This window comes from Belonocnema kinseyi, chromosome 8 (assembly GCF_010883055.1).
Source record: "Belonocnema kinseyi isolate 2016_QV_RU_SX_M_011 chromosome 8, B_treatae_v1, whole genome shotgun sequence".
Lineage (NCBI taxonomy): Eukaryota > Metazoa > Arthropoda > Insecta > Hymenoptera > Cynipidae > Belonocnema > Belonocnema kinseyi.
This window is the reverse complement of record NC_046664.1, coordinates 94,619,634-94,632,677: the sequence shown is the minus strand read 5'-3', so window position 1 is coordinate 94,632,677 and position 13,044 is coordinate 94,619,634.

The following is a 13,044-nucleotide window of genomic DNA, read 5'->3' as shown; positions in this document are numbered from 1 at the left end:
AAGAACAGGCAAAGATATTAAAACCAATCGAGCAAAGCAGGCATCCTTTGAGAAGCTTTATTAAATCCGTATGTTTTAATGTCAATAATAACAATTATTAATGTTATAAGACTACAGTGTTAATAATTTATTTTTAATATTTGAAAAACTTGTTTTCTAAAGTTTTTCACACCAATTATATGACCTTCAAACAATTTGAAATACACTGGAACCGTGGTTATATCTTCTCTCACTGATATACTCTCGCGCTTATATCTCTGCATAACTCTCATTTGATCCGTTTGGCATCCATCACATCGCAGTACCACGTGTCAAGCAAGTCAAGCAGAGCGCAGCGCGGCCATTTCCCCAGTGCTGCCAGATCGAGCTAGAATTTTACCTCCACCATACCTACCGTTTTGGGAGTCGCAAAACAGAAGGTTTTCTGCTGCAGGATGATTGTCGATCTGAAAGCTTCGGAAAACTTCGATGGTCTTCTATTTATATCTCAATCCCGATTTGAAAGAAATTAAAGTAGCGATTTTTATGTTTCGCGTGCTCCCTAATTTCATGCATGCGTCGATTTTTAGGTTATGTTTTTCAAGTGCATGTAATATGGATATTAATACTATTATATATATTATTGTTAATATTGTGACGGGGTGGCGACCCACCTGTTGTGGATCCTCCCTCAGCCATAATATAACGAAAAGAAAATATCAGACCGCGATAATTTCATAGCTGGCACAAGCTCAATTTAGAACCTAAGTTAAATGGTAAATTGTTTTGGATGGTGGTATGTAGAATGAGAGTTGAGCTACGTTTTTGCTTTTTATCGAGTAACAAGGAACATAAGGAGAGAGGGATTTTGTTTATTAATGTTAGATAAGTTAAATAAGATATCTGTAGGATAGCGGAGAATAGCCAGACGACCTACTCTGGACCCGAAAATCCCATAGTTAATTCCATGGGAAAAATCCGATAGGAAATAACACTGTTGCTAAGTACCACGCTAGCCACGCTCAGCCACTGTCACTTTACTACCATTCCACCTCACTTGTGCACCGGCCGGCGTCCCAAAACTATAGCTCGTTAGGGCAGCACCTACCAGACTGAGATTTTGGCGGCAGAAGAAGGAAACTGGCGAAGGCTGTGGAGGAGAGAATTCAGTTTCGTGCCGGCCATCGAGGAGTTCGGAGTTTCAGTAGAAAAGATGTCAACCGTACTAAAGGGAAGTTTTCAGTTTATTAGCCAAGGCATTGAATAATTTTTGAGTAATTGGAAGAGTAGAGTAATATAAAGGACTGTTGCTAGATTTTATTGTAAGCTTACTCGTGTACTTTTGCAAGAAATTACGTAATCTGAAAAACCTTTACTAAATAATTATTAGCGTGTTAGTGTTCTTTGGAAGAATTAATTTAATGTGAAAGACATTCATTGAAATGTTAGAATGTAAACCTATTTAGTGTTTTCTTTGTGTCATTGTGGTTGATTATACATCCTTCGCTTATGAAAAGTTAACGGCGCCATGTCAGCGTGGTTTGGGCTGTAACCCCCTTCTTTGTCTGTAATTAAGTAAATCACCATTTTTCTATTAAATTTGATAAATTACTATTTATACTTATTATCAAATCTAAATAAAAAGAGTCTGGAACTTCTTTCGCCCCCACTTAATCCATCTATCCTGAGCTGAACAAAATTTCGGGCTTCTTTCTGTGGAATCAAGAATAGTAGAGTTTTCTTTTGGCGCCTTACTTCTTATTTCAGTTAATTTTAACTTTTCTTTCCCTACGTTACCGCCGAAGGTTTTGTAGCGGAGCTTTTGACATTGTGCCCCATAGTTCCAGAAGAGTCGTTATAATATTATTACTCTAAAATATTATATTAATATTAATTAAAATATTCAAAACAACAAAATTAAAATATTTTTAAATCAGAAGTCAAAGAAACTAACATTCAGGAATCTCAAATTGACGATCCTGCATAATTATTGAAATTTTATAACCCGAATGATCAAAAACCGGAGATTACCGAAATGAGTAAATTCTCGAAATTACCGAATTTTCGAATTCCCGAAAAAATTATTTTAAATGCGTTTGTTAGAACAATGAATAATTTTACAGGTATATCTGTGGCAATTGGAAATTTCGAAAACTTACTAATTTCGGGTTTTTCAAAATTCTTATTATAAAATGTCAGAAATTTAAAATTGCTGAATTTTTGTACTTAGCTCAGCGAGCACGAAATTCAATATATAATATAATATCCATATCACATACGCTTAAAAAATATAACCTTAGATTCGATGCATGCATGAAATTAAGAATCACGCGAATTTCTTTCAAATGAAGATCGAGATATAAATAGAAGACAATGAGGTTCTCCGAATCTTTCAGATCGGCAATCATGATGCAGCAGAAACCCTGATAAACCCGAAGTTCGAGTCATGCATTTGCGGCTTACACACAAAATTACAGTGGTAATCATGCACCTTCTGTTTTGCGACTCCCAAACGGTAGATATGGTGGGGGTAAATTTCTAGTTCGATCTGGCAGCACTGCATTTCCCGTTCCCTGAGAAACATTTGTAGAGATCCTCTTACGGAAGGATATAAGTGAATGTTTAGGTTCTCGGGCGGCGGATATAAATGCGGTTTCAGTGTACATATCTTATAGAGAACTATGATAAATGAAAAGAAGCTCTGAATTATGTCTGTTGATATTCATTATTCAATAACAGAAGTATTTTATTTGAGAAATGAATATTTGCTTCCAATAATATATTCGAATAAAGATGCTGTTATGCAATATTTTAAGCAAAAAGGAATTATTCTGAAAATCCTAGAATAATAATTTTTTAATATATTTCCTTTAGACTATATTTTTTCTAAAAATATTTGTTGTAATTCCTCAAGTTACTTTTTTATGGTTTAAATTTCAACAAAGCAAATAATTAAAAACTTTCGTGTTCATAATTACTTGAATTATTTGCTGAGCGGCTTATCAACGAATATTAAAATAATATATTTTGTTTAATTTAAGTTAAAATTAAATTTGTTTTAAAAAATGAAAAAGGAAACGAAATCAAAATTATTTAAAAAGTTCTTATGTTAGAACCAAACATTATTTTTAAAAAAATTGTTTTGAATATAGTACAAAAAATAATTGCACGTGGTGTGTGTGCGCGCATGTTATGCGAACATCGCATGAGACTTCGCTGATTTGACACATAGCCACGATCGTCCGTGAAAATCCGTAAATGTGTGTGTGTGTGTGTGTGGCCTTTTGCATTAAAATGTATTAAAAATTTTGAATCCCTAGGAATGCCGTTTCTGTTCTTCGTTTTTTAATCCTCACCAGGCGGTAAAAATAATAAACTAACTGGGGCTGCAAGACGAACCTCCAATCAATTAAAAGCGTCATTTTCGTTTGAAACATTAGAACGCGCTCCAAAAGCATAAAATTTGCAAAACATAAAAACTTCTGTGTGCAAATTAATCTTGACATCGTAAAATGACCGATGCTGTGTTTTAAACAGCTGTTAACCTCATTATTCTTAGTAGGTTTGTGGTATTCAGAAAAATATTGTCGGCTTTAGGTACAGAAAGAGATTTAATTTAAGAAATAACTTCAACTGCTGTGGAGATTCAAAACGGGAGGACAAAAATGGGATCCAGATGTATTCAATATTTCTCACGTGAAAATTATAGAGATCAAAAGGAGATTCTCATGAACGCGCCAATTTTAGATTACGGATTGCGAGATAACCACCTTTTTCTGAATTTGAAAATTCTATGTACGGATATTTATAGTATTGAAAAGAACAAAAAAATTTATCCTTATGACTTTTTTCAATAAAAAGAAAATTATCAGAGTTATAGTGTTTTCAAAATTTGTTAAATCAACCGAAAATCAAAATTCTAAGCCACAAACGCACGATACAAAAAAAGTCAAGAAAAGAAAAACATTTGTTTTTGAAAGCCCTACAAGATTATCAAAACAATTTTTTGGATTTTCTTCAAAAATTGAAAATTCAAATTTTGATTGCACAAAAAATAATAAAAAATGAAAAATTTCATTTTGTGGTAAAACTATGTTGGATACGAAAAAAGATGAATTAAAAAAATTTTTATCGCAAAAAAGTTCTACAATTTCGTTTTGAGTCACTTCTTGATAGTATGCGTACTTTTTGTTTTATTTGTGAAACATAACATTCAAAATAAAAAAATAAAATAAAAATGTATAGAAATATGACGAAAGTTACGAGAAAAAAAATATGTACCTCAAAGCTTACAGAGCTTTTAGAAACTTAATCTTTGACAATACTTAATTAATTATACAATTCAGAATATGAAGACGCATATAAATACTGCCATCTAAAAGAGATCTTTTTGATAAAGTTTTATTCAAACATTAGAAATACAAAGAATAAATATCCGAGCGCGAAGCACGAGATTCAACCGTCGTGGGCCGTAGACGCGCTCAAACTAGCGAGCGAAGCGAGCCGCGTGCGATGAGAATGTGTCTGCGAGGCTTGCAGATTTTTTAATTTTGTAATTTAGAGCTTTAATAATGTTCACCTTTAAAAACATAGGACCAGGACAAAGTCGTTCTATGCCATTTTTTAACTCGAAAATTAATATTTTAAATTTAATCATCGAGTTACCTGGGATCTCACTTTGTAGTATTATTTGTATTTATTACTTATTCCGTATTATTAGATAAGCTTCAGAATAGATAATAATGCGTTGTATCAGCAAAAAAATACTATTTCAAATTCTTTTCACAGCATGAGCATATATTTATTCCCCAGGATTATCTGCCCTATCATAATTATAAAAAAGTGTGAATGAGGATTGAAGAAAGAGAGATTTTGGTTGATCCCACGTTATCTCTACCAAAGATTTATTTAAATATCATTATATTATATTATTAGATAATTAAGTAAATTTTTCCTTTACTTAAATTTTCAAAAAACCTTCTTTAAATGGTGTTTTTCGTCGAATAAACACTGCAAATAAAATACTTACGTCTTTGCAAAAGTTTTATTATTCTTCTTGTTCAACTGTATCTTTTGATAGAATTTGCATACCGGCGAAAATACCTGCAAAATTCACGGTCAAGGTTAAATCTTTAAGAAACTACTTTTTACAAATGAAAATGCATAAAAAAGCACTCTAGGGGCCACAAGGTAGAGTTTTTGTTAAAGGGGCTTCCCTCGGGAAAAGGTAGGACTGAGTAGGATCACACCCAGTAGCGTAGCTAGCCCTGAGGGAGCCTAATACCCAAATTTCTTGGGGGGGGGGGGGGCATTCTACAGAGTACTGTTTTTATAAATACGAAAAAACTGCAGAGGTGTGTGGAAGTACATCCCTACTTACTTTTCAATTGCCCGCCCAGGAAAAAAGAATCCGGTCAAAGGACGACTCTGTGAATTGCGTATCTGTCATTTGTAGATTCGGAAAGTTAAAACTGAACCGGTTTGCGACTATGTGAATCGGTCATTTTCTCAAGCAGCTTCGAATCTGCCATGTACTGCAATGAACATTTCAAGCAAGGTCACATTGAATCGGTTTCCTTCTTTTTGAATGAGACCGACTTTTTTAGGTTAAGCTGCCATATTTCACACGATTTTTAAATTTATAAATTATCGGAAGATTAAAAGAAATCATGCGCAAGTCTACAAGATTCCTTTTGCTATTTCAGTTCTAGATGCTGTGAAGGCTTCTGCAGCATATAAGTTGGTTAACAGAATTATAACGACTAAAAGTCTTTAAAAAACCAATCGGTAGGAATCTGGAATTCCAGTGACAGATACGCAATTCAAAAGCCCTCGAAACCCATTCAAAAGAAGTGAATGGATTTTTGTTTCCTGGGCTTCACCCCTTTTAATTTTGCCCCTTTCTAAACACCCGGAAAGATTCATGTTTAAATATGTTCTTTAAACTAACGAAACAAATATGAAAAACAAATTAATATTTGAAAACGAATTTGTTTCGAGCTTTGACCTCGAAAATTATATTTTTAGATTTTTAATGGCCATATCCGTGAGACCGACATTAAATTACACGTATGTATGAGATATTTCAAACAAATAGCGTATCAGATTGAAATTAGAGAATAAGAAATCCCGAGTCTAATCATAAAGGGGTCTGACTTTTTATCTTATCTATACTTTTTATATTTGGACAATTCGTACAGGCGTATGTTAAGAAATTCTTAAAAACATTGAACTGAATTATATGTAACTACTGAAAAATATAAACTAAACAAATTATCACACAAATAATCGAACACACCAAAGATAAAAGTAAATTTAAAGTATAAAAAAGAATTTAAAGAAAATCATTATCTTTATTCATTGTATTAAAAAGTAAAAAGTAAAATCTAATAGTGAGATAAATTAATATTCCAAATTTAGAAATACACCAAACTCTTGCTTTCAGTCAAGTGCCAGGGGTTGCCTGCAAATTGATTTGGACTGATTTGGGGGTATAGAACCGTAAACAGTGAGAGCCGCCTGACTCGTTTCCAATTGGAATATATATATAATGTCGCAACCGCTCTCTCCCTGCTCCCCTGAGAAACTGCAGAGTCAGCATTTATAGGCAGCCTGAGAACGAGGTGACTAAAATCGAGAGTTTGGTGTAATACTTAGGACATAAAATTATTCAGCCTTTTATGACAGTGTTACATCTATGCCCTATGGTGCAAAAACAGAAAATGACGGATAACGGAGGGGAATTAGAAGTAGATATAATTTATAATGTAAAATGCATAATATATAACATATAATGTATAATATAATATTTAATAAAATAAATATCATGATATCCTTAACATTCTTGTCTTGCTTCCATATAGGCGATGGTTTGTAAGAATCTAAATTTTCAAATCTATTTTTTTTGACATGTTTCGATATAATTCGACCCCAGTAATTTGAAAATGCAATTTTAAACAATTTTCCATGGGTCGCGCTTGTGTAACTTTTTTATGTTTACCATATCTCGAAAAGTAAAAGAGCTACAAACATAAAACTTTGACGAATTGTAGCTTTCATTGATATTCAGATCTGATAGGATTTTGAGCTGGAACGGCTATTTAGAAGTAGTTTTTTTTTAGTTTAGAGAGTTTTAGAAAAATTACCTGGTTTATATAAGAAAAAATTTTTCATATTTAAAATATAACAATACGATAAAAAAATTTATTCGCGTCTTCAAAACGCATCAACAGACCTATTCTTGAAACTTTAATGCCCTACTGGTGCTAACTTATAAAGTTGAACAGAAAATGGATTATTGTTTTTATATGAGAATAGTATATTGTGCTACAAGTGCGGAAAGTAGGCAGTTCCACACGAGTCTAAGGTTAGCTGTACGAGCCAGACATGAGTCGAAGGGGAGTTGTAGACGAGTCGTAGGCGAGTTGGAGGCGATCCGAAGGCGAGCTGTAAACGAGCCGAAGACAAGCCGAAAACGACCCGAATATGAGCCGATGGCAAGTACTGTAAAATTCACAAGAGTTTCAACTGCCTACTTTTAGCTCCTGTAGCACGCGATATTTTTACTAACAGATATGGGAAATTTTCGATTTGAGATACTACAAAAAGCAATTTTTTTTTAATTTATGGCAATTTTTAGAAATGAATGGTAAAATTACAAAAATTCCGTAAATTTGAAAATTACTCAAAATTTATAGAAATTTAGTGTATCCGAAGCTTTTTGGAAGAAATTCAGAAATTTCAAAAATTTCTGGATAATTTGCTAAATTTCAAAAATTTCCTCAAATTTATAAACATTTGGCTCAATTTTAAAAATTTCCACAAATTTATGAAAAATTGGCAAATAACCGATAATTTCAGATATCTAAAATGTTCCAAAATTTTCGTTAATTTATCGGTAATTTATGGTAATTTATCAGTCACTTATGGTAACTTCTTATCTTCTAACTTAACTTATGGTAACTCTTCGAGTATGTCCAATAACTATTCACTACACAAAATCCATCTATCAAGCGTCAAATCATAATGAAGTGAAGTTAAGATTTCAACAGTCCTGGAAAGTAATTCTGACTCAAAATGCACAAGCACAACAGCAAGAAAAAGTAAGTATACTCAAAGAGCGCAAGCACAGCAGCTGGATAAAGTCTTTTTGTAACTGCTTTTTACCATGATTTCGGAATTGGTCACTTTCCGCACGCAATACATGCGTCGAAAATCGAACATTTCGTGCGTGCGTTAGATAAAATCGTTTTTGATATTTAAAATACAACAGTACGACATCTAGCATATTTTTTCTCGTCTTTGAGGCGAGTCGATTGACCTTTTGTTAAACCTCTTATGACACACATGTTCAGATTTAGGAAGTTTGAAAAAATGTTTTATTCTGTTTATATGGGAAAAACTTTGTTGATATTCAATCAAAAATAATAAGATATCTAGTGTATTTATTCTCATCTTGAAGATGCATCAATGAACCTACTGTTTAAACTTTCATGGCCCATCAGTATCGGTTTATGAAGTGTTAAACAAATTTGTGTGTTCTATTTAGATGAGAAAAAAACTTTGTTCAGATTAGGTACACTACAGTAATGTATCTGATATATTTGTTCACGTATTCGAAACGTATCTATTGGTGGACTGCAAAGCATTGATTACATTGGAGTTTGACTAAAACTAATTTTTGTAGACGAAAGTAAGTGAAAAATCGTGATATGCCTTTGCTTTTTAAATAAAAAAAGACATTTCTTTAAATATTGTTAGCAAATTGGTGAAGTGTGCCGTGATTGAAGTTAGGTTGCATCGTTCTGATAGTTGGCGGTCAAAATTTTTTCATTTCAGTAGTGCGTTAAACTGTGTTTTTCAAAGATGTCAAGCGATTATTATTGCACTTTTAAAGGTAAAAGGTGAAAATAAAAATAATCGAAGACTGTGATCCTTCTTAGAAATCCTGTAAGATTTCTTGATACGTAATCCTTAAACTCCTCCGAATTTTGTTTAAATCCCTTTAACTTCTTTACAATCATTAAAAATCTTTCGAAGTTTCTCGAAATTGACTACAATTAATTCAAATATCGTATAATCCTTTAAATTTTCTTAAATTCCTTTAAATCTCTTGAAAATCCTTAAGATCTTTGAATTTTTTCAAATTCATTCGAATCTTTTTAAATAACTTTTCAAAAACTCGCTTGACATTCTTTAAAGTCACTAAAACTGTTTTAAAATCTTATAAAAAAACTTGTAATTCCTTAAGCCTTTTTGAACTATTTTTGAATTATTTTTAAATCTTTTAAAAAGAAACTTTAAGCTCTGGCCAAGTTCCTAGTAATTCTTAAAAATCACTTGAATTCTTTGAAAACCTGTAAGATATAATGGAAATGCTTAAAGTCCTCCGATTTTTTTAACTCCCTTGAACTTCTTTGAAATCATTTGAAATATTTTAAAATTGACTACAATTAATTAGAAACTCTTCAAATCCGTTAAATTTTTGTATAGTCCTTGAAATCTTTGAATTTTTTAAAATCCTTCGAAGCATCTTAACATTGATTAAAATCTCTTTAATATTTCAATAGTTCGCTTTATATTCTTTAAAATCACTAAACATGTCTTAAAATCTTTAAAAATATCTTTTAAATCCTTAAGCGTTTTTAAATTATGTTTAAATCATTTGAAAGAAAACTTGAAATTACCGTCAACTCTCTACAGTAATTTCTTAAAATCACTTGAGTTTTTAGAAATTCTGTAAGATTTCTTGAAAATCCTTAAACTTGTCAGAATTTTTTTGAAATCCCTTCGACTTGTATAAAATCTTTCGAAAATGAGTACCATTAATTAAAATCCTTTTAATTCTTCTAAATTCCTTAAAATATTTCAAAAAAAATAACATCCATTGACATCTCTACAAATTCAAAGAAATCTTTTTGAATAACTTTTCAGTAACTCGCTTGTCATTCTTTCAAATGACTTGAAGTGCCTTAAAATCTTGTAAAATCTCTTGCAAATTCTTAAATCTTTCCGGATTCTTTTATAAATCTTTGAAATTTCTTCAAAATCATTGAATTTTTCTGCATTGTTTTAAAATCCCGTCAAATACCTTGAAATCATTAAAAATCCCTTGAGAAATCCTAATATTTTAAAAATATAACTAGTTTGCCTAAAATCAATTTTTCATCTAAAAGTTTTAATACTCCCGTAGAAAATTGAACTATTTCGGTTGAAAAATTGATTTTTTCTAGTTCAAAAATTGAACCATTTGGATGTAAATTTATCTTTTTAAATTAAAAATTTATTTATTTCATCAACAATTCGCGTATGTTGTTAAAAAATCATCTTTTTTGGTAGGAAATGAGTTTTTTCTTTGAAAGTTAATGTCTTATTCAAAAATTCTTCTTTTTGGCTTAGGATTTAAGTATTCACCAGGGAAATATTCATCATTTTAGTTGAAAATGCATCCTTTAGGGTACACATAAATTTGCTTAGTTAAAAACTAAACTCATTTGTTGAAAATTAATTTTTTTGAATTGAAGATTCATCATTTTGATTTAAAATTCATTTTGTTAACTTGAAACTTAATTATTTAAGTTTTGATTGACAATTGATTTATTTTAGTAAAACATATTTTGTTGTTGTTGAAAGTTTAACGGTTTCAGTTGAAGATTCATTGTTCAGTTAAAAACTCATATTTTTGTTTAAAATTTAACTATTCCAGTTGATGATTCACCATTTTAGTTGAAAATTCATCAGTTAAGATGAAAGTTACTTTTTTTTTACTAAAAATATAACTAGTTCATATTCTGTTAAAAATTTATTTTTTTCTAGTTTAAAATTTAAATATTTGTTTGAAAATTCCGTCTGGGCCTTTAACTTCTGCCTTCCAAATTATGCCACTTTCCCAAAAGTGTTGTTCACAAACTGTATTTCTGTCATCTCTGCGAATAGCCTGTTGCCACCGTTTAATTTCTTTGGGATCTTTTGCCACAAGAAAAAAATGAAACTTCTGCGAATTGCTGGTGTAGACAAACATACAACCCGGAGCTACACATTTTAATCTTATTATTTCGCACTAGCAATTAGAAAAAACTCTCGAAACAATAAATAATTCACTCAGCTACAAGTTCTTATAATTTAAACTTTCAATTTTACACATTTTTCTCAAATAAATCACTTTTAATAGGAAGTGCACCGGCTTTGTCAATACAAAAAAATTCAAAAGAAGCAAAAAACAGGTTTACCTGATCCGAGCACTATCTATGGGATTTATTTGAACTACGATAATACGGTACATTATTTTTATTAAAAAAAAATATCTCTTAAAAAAGACAAAAAGTTAAATTATTTTAAAGATCAGGGATAACACCGCGTTGCTCCCTCATCCCCCCAACTGAAGGGTATTTATTAGAGTTGGAAAACAGGGATTCCATTTTACAACCGCAAATTTGAATATATTTTTTTAGATTTTTGGCATACGGAATCTAAATAAATAAATAAATCCTACTTCATAGGGCGTTTGTGTTCCTAATACTATTTATATTAGATTCTTAAGCGTCCATGTTTCCCCACCCGAGGCACTTAAGAGATAAAAAAATATGAAGTTTAAATGAAAAAAGTTCAATTGAATTCAGTAATGACAGAAATGGAAAGACGAGTTTTGGAAAAAAATCTTTTTCAGGGCTCCTAGTTTCACCGACATAACTCCTTGTAAATCATGTTCTAAAACGCGTTTGGACACGCTAGGCAACAATTGAGCGTGTGTCCGTTCCGCAGAAATACAAGTTCGCGCGTGTCCATCACGCGCGACAGCGCACACGCGTCGCTAAGTATACACCCAGGCGCAAGCTCTCAGTCCTCGGACCTTACTGTGTTCGTTCTTGTTTGATCGTCATTTCAATGAAGTGTAAACAGTACATTTATCTTCTTTCTTAAAAATAAATAAAACGAAATCAACTAAATCAGCCACAAGGGAATAAACTATTTAAGAAAATCAAAAGGTATGTGTTAAAACATTACTATCTTCAAGAGATGTGATATATATATATTTTTTTAAATTCATGAATCTGAAATTAATAATAAAAAAAGTGCATAGTGTTATCAAAGGAATAATGATTTTGTTTCGTACATAAAATAAGTGTTGCTTGCCGTCTTACCATATAAAGTAAAATGAGGTAAAAATATGCTTTGTTCATTTAGCGAGTAAACAAAGAAAAAATCGAATTTTTAATCTTAAATTGAATACAATCGATATAGGTCGTGCATGGGTACCCCCCCCCCTCCCTCCATTTTCAACGCTGATACGGAAGCACCCTCTGGCGCCGTTCAAATATAAAACTCAATGCCAAAAATGGATTCCTCGACCCCGAAAACCCCCGGCAACACATTTTTCTAGATAAAAAAATGTGTTTTTGTCTCTTTCATACAACATTTGAGTCACTTTTTGGAAAAAAACCTACCTTAAAAAAATAGGAGGCTCGAAACTCAATTTAGAGGTATGGCTCTTTGGGCAAAAATTCTTAAAATGATCCAAAGAACACCGTGAGGGGGTGCGCTACATAGCAAGAAAATTGACTGTATATATATATATATATTGAAATCGAGTCAATTGTCGAGAAAGGGAAGTGCCCCATATACTGGAACTTTATATTCTCGACAATTGTTTCTGTTGCTCACTCGAGGCCTGACATGGTTCTTCTTGACTTCGAGAAGCGAACCATGTTCGATATCGAATTTTCGGCACCAGCTGACAAAAACATTATAGCCAAGGAGAATGAAAAGAAAGAGAGGTATCGAGACCTTATTTGGGAATTGCAACGATTGTACCCGGAATATTCTGTTAAACTGATCGTCCTTATCATCGGCGCTCTTGGAGGTGCCAAGCTTTCACTTGCTAATGGCCTAAAAAGCATACCTGCGTGTCAACAATACGCTAGAACACTTGCGGGAAAAACGCAGAAGGCGGTTGTCCTTGAGTTGCTCCGTGTTCTTAGGGTGCACGAGGCTTTTGCTGGATCGTCGTATTGATTCCTTTACAGACTGTAACCACCTATCTCACGGTTGGGAGACGTGGTTGTGGCT